At 32.7% G+C, this 14,542-nt stretch overlaps 1 protein-coding gene across 1 annotated transcript in view; it reads right to left on the bottom strand.

Moving 5' to 3' along the window:
* Positions 1-9,720, bottom strand: part of LOC142983688 (ABC transporter G family member 23-like) — a 69,585-nt gene extending 59,865 nt beyond the window's left edge. The window contains exon 1 of the mRNA XM_076130679.1: positions 9,459-9,720. The gene's annotated coding sequence lies outside the window, so the exon portion shown is untranslated. The remainder of the gene's footprint in view (positions 1-9,458) is intronic.
* Positions 9,721-14,542: the final 4,822 nt, after the last annotated feature.

Genomic DNA, 14,542 nt, shown 5'->3' with positions numbered 1-14,542 from the left:
TTATCAAGTGTGTATTAAAATCTTCACACAAAGTGCGTATGCGCAACAATGCTGAACCTATTACTCATTTTAACGCCTATTTACCATGTCTGTATAAACTAAATCCGTAAGCTTAATGTGCCATGAATACTAATACATTTTCAACGAGACTTCTTCGACTTATGGAGATTTGCTACTGGTTTATTCCATTATAGGGTTTTCCCTGAAATAACAATGTAGCATTAAGGGACTCAGTCTTTATTGCCCAAAGATAGGACAACGGTTTCAGTGGTTTAGAGTAACTGAAAAATATTCTTCGCGTTTCTGCGTTTGGCTGTTATACTATAGGCGAAGAAAATATAAAGCTTTTTTCATTTTTTTTGTGCTAAGTGAGGGTTTTCCATCCTGAAGAAAATGATAGTCCATATGAATGAGCGAAAAAGAAAAAAAATCTTAAGAAATACTGCTTTTAACACTTTAAGGCATTTGCCCTCATCGATGTACTATACACACCTAGCAAAGATAGCAATTTAGCTCAGCTTAAAGAGATTACTATTGTCTGCCACTTACAAACTCATCATAAAAAGAAAACCTGGTTCCAATTATGACTCATTCCCTCACAACTAAAAAAAACATTCTAAACTCTAATTCTCTAGCAAAACAACAAAAACAATCATTCTAGCAGTGGGACAACAAAGTAAAGGACTTAGTATTAAAACTAACCCAAAATCGTTTACATTAAAACCAAGACATTTAGGTCTTTACATCGTGAGTCACATAAAGAACAGACTTCCTTTACGAAACAGATGTGATGTGAGATACAACACGAACAGAATATTAACTGTACGTAAATATGTATGAATGTTGAGGAGTGAATTAGTCAAGTTCATAGGCTTTACTTGCCAGTTTGTTGAACAGTTGATATAAAGGAGAATAAAAAAACAATAATTGTCTTATGATTGGGTAAGGGACTCTTATTGTATTAATCAAGATGCAACGGCCAATGTAACCTGCGCTGAGACGTTTGGCATAAAGTCCTTGTTTGCGTTCATTCCCGTATTCTATGGTTAAAGTTTAAAAAGTATGAAATAACTAGTGGACCTTTTTTTTTTTTTTTTTTTCGGTGGGAGAAATCCCTTCGGATGCCCAACTTTATAACTAGTGGACCTGCGTTGCTTAGCTCGCGTAAAACTAAGAAAGAATAAAATTTTACTTTCAACCACCTATAAAATTCTAATCCGTTGGTAGATTATTGATTTTGATCTCGTAGAGTTCAGCCAGCGTAATTGCAATATAACGCAAAAAATGTGTTTATTTACGACTTCGCATAATAAATCTTGAAATTATCAGTGGTTCTCTAATATATTAAGTATATTATTATACATTATAAAACCTTCTCTTTAATCACTTTACCTATTAAAAAGAGTGCTTAATTTTTTTGGAAATCCTTGAATTTAGGGTCTAATTTTTTTCTTATTCTTGACCGTAAAATATTGATTTATAATTGAGAAAGTAACAAGTATTACTTGTAAATAATTAGAGGTTTTATTTGCAATATAAGTAAGTCTGTTTCAACAGAATTGATTGTTACAAAAGTTGTTTACATTGTACTGTAATGTAATTTTCTGGCTTTTGCGAAACTTTTACGTACAAGTTGATTATTATTCGATTTGTTTGCGTTTTTTTTTTACTCGAGTTTACTGTGACAAAATCTAGAGAAGTTTGTACTTATTGCAAATATAATACAACTATACCCAAATTTTCTATTTGTTTTGTTTTATAGGATACACAAATATTCTGCGTGAAATGCGATAAACCCCAGCGTTTTGAGAACCGACTACTAATTTTAACTTCTTTGTTTTAGAATGAGGATGAAAAGTCGGAATCCTTTATTCAGATTATTGTTCATGCGCGATAGAGTGTGTGTGTGTGTAAAGGTGGCTATTATCCGCGCAGCTTACCGCTTCCGCGGTTAACAGTTAATGTGTAGGGGGTCTAAGATTACCTCAATATAGCTAACATATACAAAAAAATAGTAACGCAAATCTCTAGCAGAAACTGTCGATTATCGAGAGTTTGACATTTAAAATGTGCTGCCAAAATAGTTCCGGCAACGCCCGCTAGAGGCGCTGATCCGATTTACGTGCAAATTTTCTCGATAGCTAGCCGGTCGTAGTCGATAGTAGTAGAGAATCGAGCTACAGGATTATCTCCGTCTTCAGCACCTAAGATTACCTCAATTGTTTATCACCAATATAACTGATGAGCGAGCAGTCTACAAAACAATCAGATCTTTTGTTCCTTGCGTGATTTCATAAGTCTTGTTTACAAGATGCACAATGAACAATGCCAACAATTAGTGATAATATCGGAAACATTTTGCAATAGCTGCTGATCTTGTAAGAATTATGTTATGACTTACTTGGCTATTGTTGATGAGTTTTCTTATTGTGATAGAGAAATATAAAGATATTTAGAAAATATTTTGTTATTTGCTTCGGTATGTGTAACATTCCCACTTTATTGTTATAAACATCATCTCACATACCAATAAATATAAATACGATTGTTTGTCTGTCTGTTTATTAAGCATTTACGGCAAAACTAATAAACGAATTTCTATGACATTCAGCAAAGGCAAAGGATTTTATTGGACGTATCTAGTTGACCCGGAAAAAAAGGCACACTGTTTTTCAAAAATCTAGCTCTAAATAAACTATGATATGAAATTCAACTTTAATTTTAGTCGGCTTATAACTATATAACTTATAAATAATAAAAATAACAAATAAAATCTATCGTCATAATGTCCCGAATCATTAGCTTATCTTAAATCACAAAGTACCTTATTTGTATGACGGTCGTGTGCATCACAGTTATTAATTGATTATTAATTTGTACTATGTAAAGCCAGAATAAGATTCAATATAGTACCTAATTTTAGAAAAAGAAAACTATACACACTACTATTCATATCAGACGAAAACTTCTTGAAAATCTAAGCAGACACAAAATAAAAAGTTTGTAATTCAGATTTTGGGCACAAACTATGGCTTATGATTATTGATAATAGAAATTAGTGAAAAAATTGTCGTGTCAGTAATTTCGGAGATTACTACCCACAAACGAAGATAACCTCATATTATCAAATTGGATAGTCCTCGACCTTCGCAATAACCCTGTACGTATTAATAATTAATATAAACACTTAAAATCTAGACATCTGACATTGACATTTAAATTCTAGATAGTTGTATCAATACGATACGATATTTATTTATATATTTGTATGAAACGAGTTGACCCACGCGGTTTAATAGGTAAAACATATCCAAAAATGCGGGTCTGTGTTTGATCCCGAGTCCCGACCTTCAACTATCACCTCTAAAAATTTTATGAAAATAGGTTCAGCGATTTTGTTGTGGAAGCGTAACAGATAAACATTGATGTTAGAATATAAAATAAAGGATGTTTTTCAAGCCTGTTACACACTAGGGTGTAAGCAGAGGTATTTAAATACCAACATTTCGTCACTAATATGGTTGGTTGGTCCTATGTTGTAAAGAATGAGCTGATTATCAGGCACGTTACCAAATGGTGATCTAATATTTCGACTATTAAAACAATTTTCAACAGAAATTCTGCCAAACCGGACACATTGTGATCAGTTTTAGAATGTCCTACCGGCCTGTTCTGAGAAAAAACTTAACAGTTAAACTCAGAAAAGATGTTCTAGGCCCGACTCGGGATTCGAACCCGAAACCTCTTGCACAACAGTCGCATACACTACCAACCGCGTCTCAGAGGCAGCCAGTCTTATACACTACTGCTCAGATTCGAATCCGAGACCTCTTGCGCTACAGTCGCATACTCTAACCCGACCGTACCACAGAGTCATCCAGTCTGATACATTACTGCTCGGACCAAAACAGTAATTTATATCAAAATGTAGATGACCTTAATGTGAGCCCAAGTTGAAATAACGAGAAAGTTCTAAGAAAGTGTAATTTGACTTATTCTGAAAGTAATTTGTGAAATATTATGTGCATTTCGGACATTTTTGTGTCGTTCATGCTTTTATTATAATGCGAGAAAGTTGGGGGAGTTTTAATTGTTACTTTTTACAGTATATAAATTATGTGATGACATTCAAAGTTCAATTTTAGGGTTATACAGCCGTAATCATAAAATTAAACCATCATAAGACTCGTGTGTCTGCCTGTGTTGTAAGACACAAGACACTGTATTCCTTAATTCCTAAACTATTTATTTGTATAATACATTTTTCCTACTACTATTTGTTCTTAATAAATTTTTAGTTAAAACAAGAAACACAGCGAACGATTTTTATGAAAACAACTTTAGATATTTAAGTACAGGGTATATCTTCAAACTAGACTAAACTTAGGCCAGTTTAGACGTAGTCCATCTCCATTGGAGGACCCCGATTTATTTTTATCTTTCCGAACGGGACGGAGGCCTCGGGGATCGGGGTTCTCAGGGAATATGAACTTGTAATAAAATCTCTTTGGCTTCAAGAATCACAAATGAGTAGCACACGGTTCATTAGGTTTCTTTCAGTGAGCTCGTGAGGTAGCCAAATATCGAGCGTTTTTGTGTAGAGAAAAAAAAATACAAGTTCATACATATACTATAATGCGAAAATACTATTTCCCCGACCTAATATTTGTTAATTACCGTACCCTTAACAAAAATAATATTCAAAGTTTTATTTTAATTTATGCTCTTACAAGCTCGATAGTTTTATAGGTAGCTAATAAATATTCTCAAATTTTAATAAGCAGATAAAATGCGTGACGGATTTCGCAATAAATAACGTAGTTATCGGAGGCACCATAGCCTCAGTGGCGTTCAATCGTAGATAATAGCGAAACAAGACAATCAGACGATTCGACATGGACATGTAATAGCTGATACTATGAATAATTCTGTGTTAGAAGTTAACTTTGTGAAGTTTTATAATTATGTTATTGACCCTAGAATACAATCTTTACCTTAGAACAGGGTTTCCCAACCTTTTCTTAGTCCGGGACCACTTTTATATTTTTCTTGTTGGCAGAGACCACTATGTAAGTACATATCTTAAAAATAAAGTGTAATAATAATCCTGAAAATTTTACGTTTTAAAATCATTCGCGGCTTCATTTTGACTTCCACGGATCACCGGTGGTCCGCGGACCACTGGTAGAGAACCACTGCCTTAGAACATAGTAACATACATATGTATATACATAAAATCAAGCCTTTTCCCCATAGGGGTAGGAGATCAGAGAACGCGGCGCCATTTGGTACGATCCTTACAAACTTCCTTTGCTTCATACATACAGCATACAATAGAAATTTCTTCTTTCTTTTAAAAGGGTTATTGGTTTCTAAAAATTCAGCGTAGGCATGATTTTTTATATAATAAGTTTCATTAATGTTTATTCTGAATAACAAGATGTACAGATGTGAGCGAAGCAAAAGATATTTGTAAAAAAAGACTATTCTAATATTATAAAGCTGAAGAGTTTGTTTGTTTGTTTGAACGCGCTAAAGTGTTAGATAGACCATTTATCAAGTACCTATATATCATCACGTTACAGCCAATAGGAGCAGAGTACCAGTAAAAAATGTTACAAAAATGGGGAAAATTTTGACCCATTCTCTCCTATGTTACGCAAGCGAAGTTATGCAGATCAGCTAGTGTTTTATAAATTTAATCGCATTTCTTTTTAAATGTAAGTAATACTAAGATGTTCTAAGCTATAGTAAAGCTAAATCTATCAGTATGCGATTACAGTAATATTGCTGATCTTTAACCACACACGTTCATGTACGGATTACATACGTGATACCATCTACATACATCTTTGATACAACAATGATTCATACATACTAAACCTATTAGTGTATCGAAACCGGCATTTTAGATTTCATAATTTCATCACTACATAGTATAAAATGTAGTTGCTTTCAGCTGTCTGTTGATTTGTATGCCTAGATCTTTAAAACTATCTAACTGATTTTGATGTGATTTTTTTAATTCATAGAGTGATTTAAGAGGAAGTTTTTTGCGTGAAAATTGCAAAGGATTTTTGTAAAATATTTTTACAACTTTACTCATTACATCGACCGAGGGGGCTGGAAACTCAGGGGAGAGGCCTTTGCTCAGCAGTGGGACATAGAAACAGGCTAAATAAAAAAAAAAAAAACTTTTTAAATAGAGCGATGCCGGGTGTTGTTACGCGACATTGCCTTTCTACGCTGGATATGTCGCTAGATTATTTTAGTTTTTAGTATGTCGTGGGACATTATGTACCTACCCTTTTGAATATATTTTTTAAATATTCTTCGCAATCAAAACTAATAAAATACGCATAACGTATCTTTGAAATCTATACTAATATTATAAAGCTGAAGAGTTTGTTTGTTTGTTTGATTGTTTGTTTGTTTGTTTGTTTGAACGCGCTAATCTCAGAAACTACTGGTCCGATTTGAAAAATTCTTTCAGTGTTAGATAGCTCATTTATCGAGAAAGGTTATAGGCTATATATCATCACGCTACGACCAGTAGGAGCAGAGAACCAGTGAAAAATGTTACAAAAACTGGGAAAAATTTGACCCATTCTCTCTTATGTGACGCAAGCGAAGCTGCGCGGGTCAGCTAGTACACAATAAATAGCAATAAAACTAAATTTTATGTGGAAAATTGCCATAAACTATGGAATGTATTTTAGTTTCCATGTTTACTTAGAACAATGCGAAATAAACGTAGTATTTTAGGTACAGTTACCTAAAATATTATATTATACCTTGTGATTTTTTTAAAACGAGCGACGTTTCATATTTATTGAGATAAGTATTATGAATTTGTGACTTTAGAATTTTTTTTTTTTTTTTTTTTTTTAATAACCCATGTCTGTCCCACTGCAGGGCAAGGGTCTCCTCCCAAACGAGGGGGAGGGGTTAGGCCTTGAGTCCACCACGCTGGCCAAGTGCGGGTTGGGGACTTTGCATGCCCTCAATAAATGTATTAAACAAATTTTAGGCATGCAAGGTTTCCTCACGATGTTTTTCTTCACCGTTAGAGCAAGTGATAATTATTTCTAATACACACATAAATTCGAAAAGTCATTGGTGTGTTGCCTCGGATTCGAACCTGCGACCACTTGCGTGGGAGGTGCCAACTTAAACCACTCGGCTATCACTGCTATTTTAGAAAAATACTCTCTAAAAAAAGCTCTTATCAAAACTACAATGGTACCTGAAATACCATGTCTGTGTCTTTGGTCAAACTAAGGTCCAAGTTGTTCAAGCCGTCCGAAGGCCTTTGTGGCGAATTAACAATACTGTGAACGACTTTTTACATGCCCTCCGAAGTTCCACTAAGCGGCTATAGAGTGGCTGCGCTAAAATTACTTACAACGGATAATCAAAATCATGCTGAAAACATGACAGTGTACATATTAGGTCGGGGAAAAAGTCTTTTCTCATTATAGTATACATGTATGAACTTGTAATAAAATCTCTTTGGCTTCAAGAATCACAAATAAGTACACGGTTCATTAGGTTTCTTTCAGTGAGCTCGTAAGGTAAGTAGGATTTTATTACAAACTAGCCTGCTGACCCGCGCAACTTCGCTTGCGTCGCCTAAGAGAATGGGTCAATATTTTCCCCGTTTTTGTAACATTTTTCGTTGCTACTCCGCTCCTTATGACCGTAGCGTGATGTTATATAGCCTATAGCCTTCCTCGATAAATGGGCTATCTAACACGGAAATAATTTTTCAAATCGGACCAGTAGTTCCCGAGATTAGCGCGTTCAAACAAACAAACAAACAAACAATGAAACAAACAAACTCTTCAGCTTTATAGTATTAGTATAGATTAGTATAGATTTTGTACGCGCGCATTGATATTTAAGACGAAAAGACTTTTTCCCCGACCTAATATTTTTGCGTCTAACTGTATAATGTGTTGGCTCAGATTTCAACTGACGTAGATGTAATGAATGAAACCATCCATGACAGTAAATGCATGCTGAATTACTTTGCATAGAACATCTTGCATGCGGACATGATGCTTGCGGAATAATTTAATTACGATCTTGAATGTTTCGTCTTTGTTAATTAGTTATTGATTGAATTAGTTTAACTTGTAGTTTTACTTAAATATTAAGTATTTTTAAGTTGTTTAGCTTTAGAAAGGTTTTTGAAGGCTCAACAAATCATGTACTTAAATCTTCCTAAGGAAGTGTTCTATCCGTTGGCAAAAACCGCATGAAAATGGGAATAGACAGACAAACAGACACTCGTACATATAGATTGACGTGGCTAAGAAACTTTAATTTAGGTAATGTAGAGGTGATGAACTGATCGTGAACATTAGACTAAAAAATCGCTTTTTCAGAGTCGCTCACCAGATTATTAAATAAAGTACCTACTTATAAGTGAAACAGATACAATTTCTTCTCTACAATTTTTATGTATCTCTAGACGTGGATTATTAGATTTCAAGCGAACATTGAAACTTACATTATCCTTGCTTAGTAGTAAGACAAGGTAGAGGAAGCAGAAAACTCAATTAGGATTGGATAGAGTCAAGAATGTACTTAACTCTATATTAAATACTAGCCAGTATTCAAAGCCAATGGAATTTCGGGAATCTATATGGGTCAGAAAAGATCTTAGTCTAGTAGCAGGACTTCCATAACGAACAAGAAAAATAAAAATACAGTTTCATCAAATTTTCATTTTCTTCGGAATTTCAAATTGACGGTCGGTGACAATACAATGTTTCTTCATAAATTAATGTATTAAGGCAATAACGAAAGTGATTCAGCCTGAATTATTTAAAAAACTGTTTGTTTTTTTAAGGTGCAGCGCAGACGGCACACTTTTTGTGCGATCGAGTCTGTGTACTAATGTGGTAAAGTCTATTAAAAACTTAAACTTACCGTATTTTGTTTTTTCTTTAGACTCATACATGTCCAAACAGGAGCGGAATAAACAATACAGCACACTTCATCCCACATTTTTCTTTTTAAATGTCTATCATGATATTCTGCAGACTCGATCGCACACAAAAAGTGTGCCGTCTGCGCTGCACCTAAGAGTTAGAATTTGTGTGTATTTTTTTCTTTTGTTCAATTTAGTTCCGATTGTAGAATGTTTGTGACAGATTTCCTTTCAATTGTTTTTTTGTTTCGTTTCGTAAATATTGTTACTTTGATAAATTATATTGACTTTATCTCTTGATTTTTTTGGTTTTGTTTTCTAAATTGAGTACATTAACAATGTTGTTACTTATATTAATTTTGTCTTAATTAATATCTTAACAATGCTTAAAATCTTAACTTAAAATAACAAAAATGTCAAACAATCTGAATAAGATCATAACATCTCGATTAAAATATAAAGTATCGATTTAAGTATTCATAAAATATTATATAAAAATGAGAACGCAAACACAACTCACCAAAAAATTAACAAACGTTTCACCTCCTTTTACTTTCGTATGCAACACACTCACACAAAAAAATTAAAAAGAAATCCACGGGAAATCGAACAACAAACTAAAAACACTGATATTCAAATTTAAAATAAAATATCAAATAAAAAAAGTATTACGAAAATGCCGCGCGATTTTGACAGAAGTTCGAAAATGGAACGCGGTATTGAAATGGCGCGTCACAGACCAACCGAGACCAAGAACGCACTGGCAGCCAACCGATAGATCGCTCTCTCCCGATGTCAATGTAGTACCATGAACATTGAGAGAGGCCACACGATTAATTATAATTTTATTCAATATTTCAAAATGACGACTTGTTTTATAATCTCGTGTCGAACGTTGCCAAACTTAAACAATAATAACGATGTGATTAATTACTATCAATAGTGATAATGCAACTATTTTAACGACTTATCGCCTTAGTAATAATTATCTTGGCTTAATTTTTATCATAGTTCCGTCTAATTTGCAAAAGGTCACGACTTTATTTAGGTAGAGTAGCATAATACCCCTACATTTTATGCGTTAATAATTAAGATACGAAGAAAAAAAAATGGTGAAGTAATATTTAAACTAAGTGGCAACCAGTCAAATGTCGTATTTATTTGTAAATACAGACATAGACTTTCGGATTTAATAAATTATTTAATCCTAATGTTTGATATCCAGCAGTAACAATGTTTGTTTATTACAACGCAATGTTATTTATTTTGGTATCAATGCACTAATCGTCCACTATCAGTAACTGAATAATGTAAGTGATAAGAGAAATCCATTCTTTCTTGTTATTATCAAGTATGCACTCAGTAACAAAGACATAATAATGCGACCAAAATTTTATAAAATACAACAGTCGAACAAATAAAAACAAATAAAAAAAAATAGAAAAATACTGCCCGCGTCTAAAAGACTATTCGCTCTGTGGTTAACATGACTACGACAATGACGTCACAAGAAATAAGACCTTTCTCTGGTTTCCGAACGCACTTATACTCGGGAATGCAACTAGACGATTATTATTATTTATTTTATGACCTACTTTTAGGTCTTTTACCTTACGTGACCTAGTTTTAGTACATTTGACATTAGAACTAAAAAGTATGTCAATAGTTTGTCCTGCATTTACTTTGTTACATTCGAAATTCGAATGTTCATTTGAATATGTAACTCCTATTCTAGTTCTTAATTTATTGTTTTTTTTTTCGTAATTTTTTTATATGTCGTTTCGTAATTTAATTTAGTTTACTAAACATTTTTAACTTTGACTTAAATTGAGGCATATTATAATATGTTATTTCATAAATAGTAACTTTGCCTCAAACTGAGTCTCTCGAACTGCCTCAAACTATAAAACTTTATGTCTGTGTTCTATTCGTTTACTGACTCTACTGAAAAAAGCAGCCATTTTAAAAAATCTTTTCCAAAAATAATGAAGTTTTTTTTCTACCTTGACAAATACATTATAGCATTATATAAATTGACGTTTGTTATATACTTATAGGTAGCCTTGTCAGTTTATATGATGGCTGCAATAAATAAGCAATATAAGCATTACTGAACATTAGGATTCAGTATTGAAATAGACATTTGTTATTTAACTTCCCTGAAAAAGATTTTAAGAGTTTTAATATGATAGACACTTGCTAATGCTTCTATCTATCTAGTAAATATAAATGTGTACTACACAGATACTAGTATCTAATAAGCACTTCGGTGTAGCTTTTTTGATTCGAAAATACTCTACATTTATAAATCCAGCTGTAATTTTTACCCGCCTACGCAATTGAAAGAAGGGTTATATATTTTTTTAACAGTGAACCTGGAATATTTTATTTAGTAACTTTTGCGACCATTTTTCCAAAGTAACTATCTTCAAATTCAAATCAATTGTTTCATCGTTGAAGGATCACGGAGTAATTACGATTTTGGGCCGGGCAGAATATTCTTTGGTAGATATAATTTTTCTGTTTTATTAATAAGTGAGTAGTCTTATAGCCAATAAGGTATTTTTGCCTAAAGACAAATACTTGTAAAATGACGCAGTAATAACAAAACACTTAACTCTTACACGTATACTTCAAGTACGAGTATTGAGATCTAAGTCAATATTATGACTCAAATGACTTGCGCTTAAACACTTAATATTACAACGTGAATATTTAAAACATGGCGTGTTTGACAGTTGAATAACTTGTAAATAATATTGTTTTACTGGTTTGTAATCGCGACTTTGCCCGGGTGAAGACATTTCTCGAGATAACAATCTTATGTGTTAACCTAAATTATAATCTGCGTCAAAGTATCCCATGTGATAATCCATGTTATAATCTACGAGTATCTGTGTACTATATTTAATTAAAATAGGTTCAGTAGTTACTGCGTAAGAGGGTAACATACATATCTACATTCACTCTGACAAATTTTAACATTTTTCAGAACCTAAATGGCTTGGAGAATCCGGGCACGTTTCGTAAGCGATGGCTGGAGACAGCTAGCGAGTGGTCTTGAAGAGGTCTGAGGGAAAGGCTTTCGGTTTCTGGTTGAAAAAAACTTATTACTCGTGACTAAAATTGAATTGTCAATTTTTTAGGGTTATGTACCCAAGGGTAAATGTAAAACTCTCGACAGTCTATGGTACCGATTGTTAAGAATCGCGCTACATGGCTCCACTATCAGATTTCGCATAATATAATATATTATCAAATAATATTCACAGAAGGTCGAATATAACATCAATACAATTAAAAGTAAACATAAGCAATAATTCAAGGAATGATTAAAAACGTACAAAGGAACTCTTTACATAAAAATATTACAACTACATCCTTCTTGTTCAGGATATCCAGTGCAATATAAACGAAGATAAAAGTTTATTAAAAATGTCGGTTGAAATTAAATTATGTAATTCATTTCTCAACTCGCTCTCTGTATGTTTCCGTATCCGCGAATATTTGACACTAGCTAACCCGCGCAACTTCGCTTGCGTCACATAAGAAAGAAAATTCTCCCCGTTTTTGTAACATTTTTTACTCGTACTCTGCTCCTATTGGTCCTAGCGTGATGATATATAGCCTATAGCCTTCCTCGATAAATGGGCTATCTAACACTGAAAGAATTTTTCAAATAGGAGCAGTAGTTCCTGAGATTAGCGCGTTCAAGCAAACAAACAAACTCTTCAGCTTTATAATATTAGTATAGATTTATTATTTCGTCGATAAACTTATTCGGAGTTACCTACTTACATATTTAAGTAATCATATTATTAGTTTATCATAAACTGTGGGTGTAGATTTGTTGCCTGCTTTTAAGATTTTTTTGTTCTTAAATTAATAAGAAAAGACTAAATTACATTATTAATCTTAACGAATTGGATAATAGTTACCACTAAAACCTTTCTCGTGAATTGTTGTATTTACTTTTTAAAATCTCATGAAAGTCGATTAAGTACTCTGAGTTTATCATAAACAGACATTCCCTTGTGTGTTAATAAGTTTTTTTTTTTAATTTATAAGTAGAAAACATAATATTTTTATTTTTTATTTATTTCATAGACTCATTTACTAAATTCTTGTTCCTGTTAAGTAATCCAATCTCATTATAAATAAACACGTGCTCATTTCTGCAATAAATTAATATAATTACAAATTACGAGAATTGGCCTCTACGGAAAACTTGAACGATTAACAATATTTCGGCGTTGTAAAATGTTAAGTCGATGATCTGGATTTATTACTCGTAAATCATAATAAGAAAAACTATTATGATTTTATTTTTATACTAGCTGACCCGCGCAACTTCGCTTGCGTCACATAAGAGCGAATGGTTCAAAATTTTCCCCGTTTTTGTAACATTTTTTATTGCTACTCTGCTCCTATTGGTCGTAGCGCGATCATATATAGCCTATAACCTTCCTCGATAAATGGGCTATCTAATAGTGAAAGAATTTTTCGAATCGGACCAGTAGTTCTTGAAATTAGCGCGTTCAAACAAACAAACAAACAATCAAACAAACAAACAAACTCTTCAGCTTTATAATATTATATATAGATATATAGATATATAGATTAGAATTCTAAAGTGATAATAGTCAGTCAATAATGTTATGATTGGATACTAATTTAGTTTTAGATGTGATTCAGTAGCTAAATTACATTTTTTATTTAATTACAGTTCCAATTTAGATGATTCAGGACCTGAGTTATCTCCAAAAAAAAAATAGCTTATGGTATACAAAAAAGTTACATTAGTATATAAGTAACCGTTTCAGATTATAGCAGGCTCAAAGGTGCTAGCTCACTGGGACGTTAAAAAAGTATTGAAAACTTTTCACAAACAGCATTATTTCACAACTTCGCGCAAAAAGGAATCAATCGTGAACAATGTTTCAAACACACCGTTTCTATTTATATACTAAATCACGTTTTTTAAACTAGTTGAAATCATTTGCACTTTATGACACTATTAACATAATGATTACAATCGTAAAAATTACTTGTCGAGCCTAAAAACTTGTATTTGTATACCAGTTGTTTGAAACTATTGGTTGATTATTATGTATATAAAAAAATCGTAGAATTTGTCTTATCGTTCTCTTCATAAAGCCACGTTTTACTTACATATGCTAAGTGTTGTTTTTTCATATTATAAAACATTGCGAAATGTCGAAATGCTTTTTTAATATTGTGTATGGTTAGTGGTCAATTTAGTGTCAGAGTTTTTCAAGGCGCCCGAAAGCCTTTGACAAGACTTAAAGTCTGTTTAACGTGTTCTTCGAAGCACGGAGACGATCAGTTCAAGTACCAATGTCCGTCTTATTAGCGCAACCAGCTATAAACGCCTATAGCAAAATTTACTGAAAAAAAAATTAAAATAAAAATCAGATTGAAAACTTATACCATTTGATAATTTTGTGCAATACCATGTCACTGAACTTAATATAATTACTTAAAAAATATATTTCTTCGAACCGTCTGCTAATTAAAAAAACATTGCAACAAAAGATTTTTTAAATGTAATTGTTTGTCCGATACATACCAGTGACTCAGAAG

This window comes from Anticarsia gemmatalis, chromosome 24 (genome assembly GCF_050436995.1).
Source record: "Anticarsia gemmatalis isolate Benzon Research Colony breed Stoneville strain chromosome 24, ilAntGemm2 primary, whole genome shotgun sequence".
Lineage (NCBI taxonomy): Eukaryota > Metazoa > Arthropoda > Insecta > Lepidoptera > Erebidae > Anticarsia > Anticarsia gemmatalis.
Note: the sequence above shows the minus strand (reverse complement) of the source record. Positions and strands in the feature narration are given on the sequence as shown.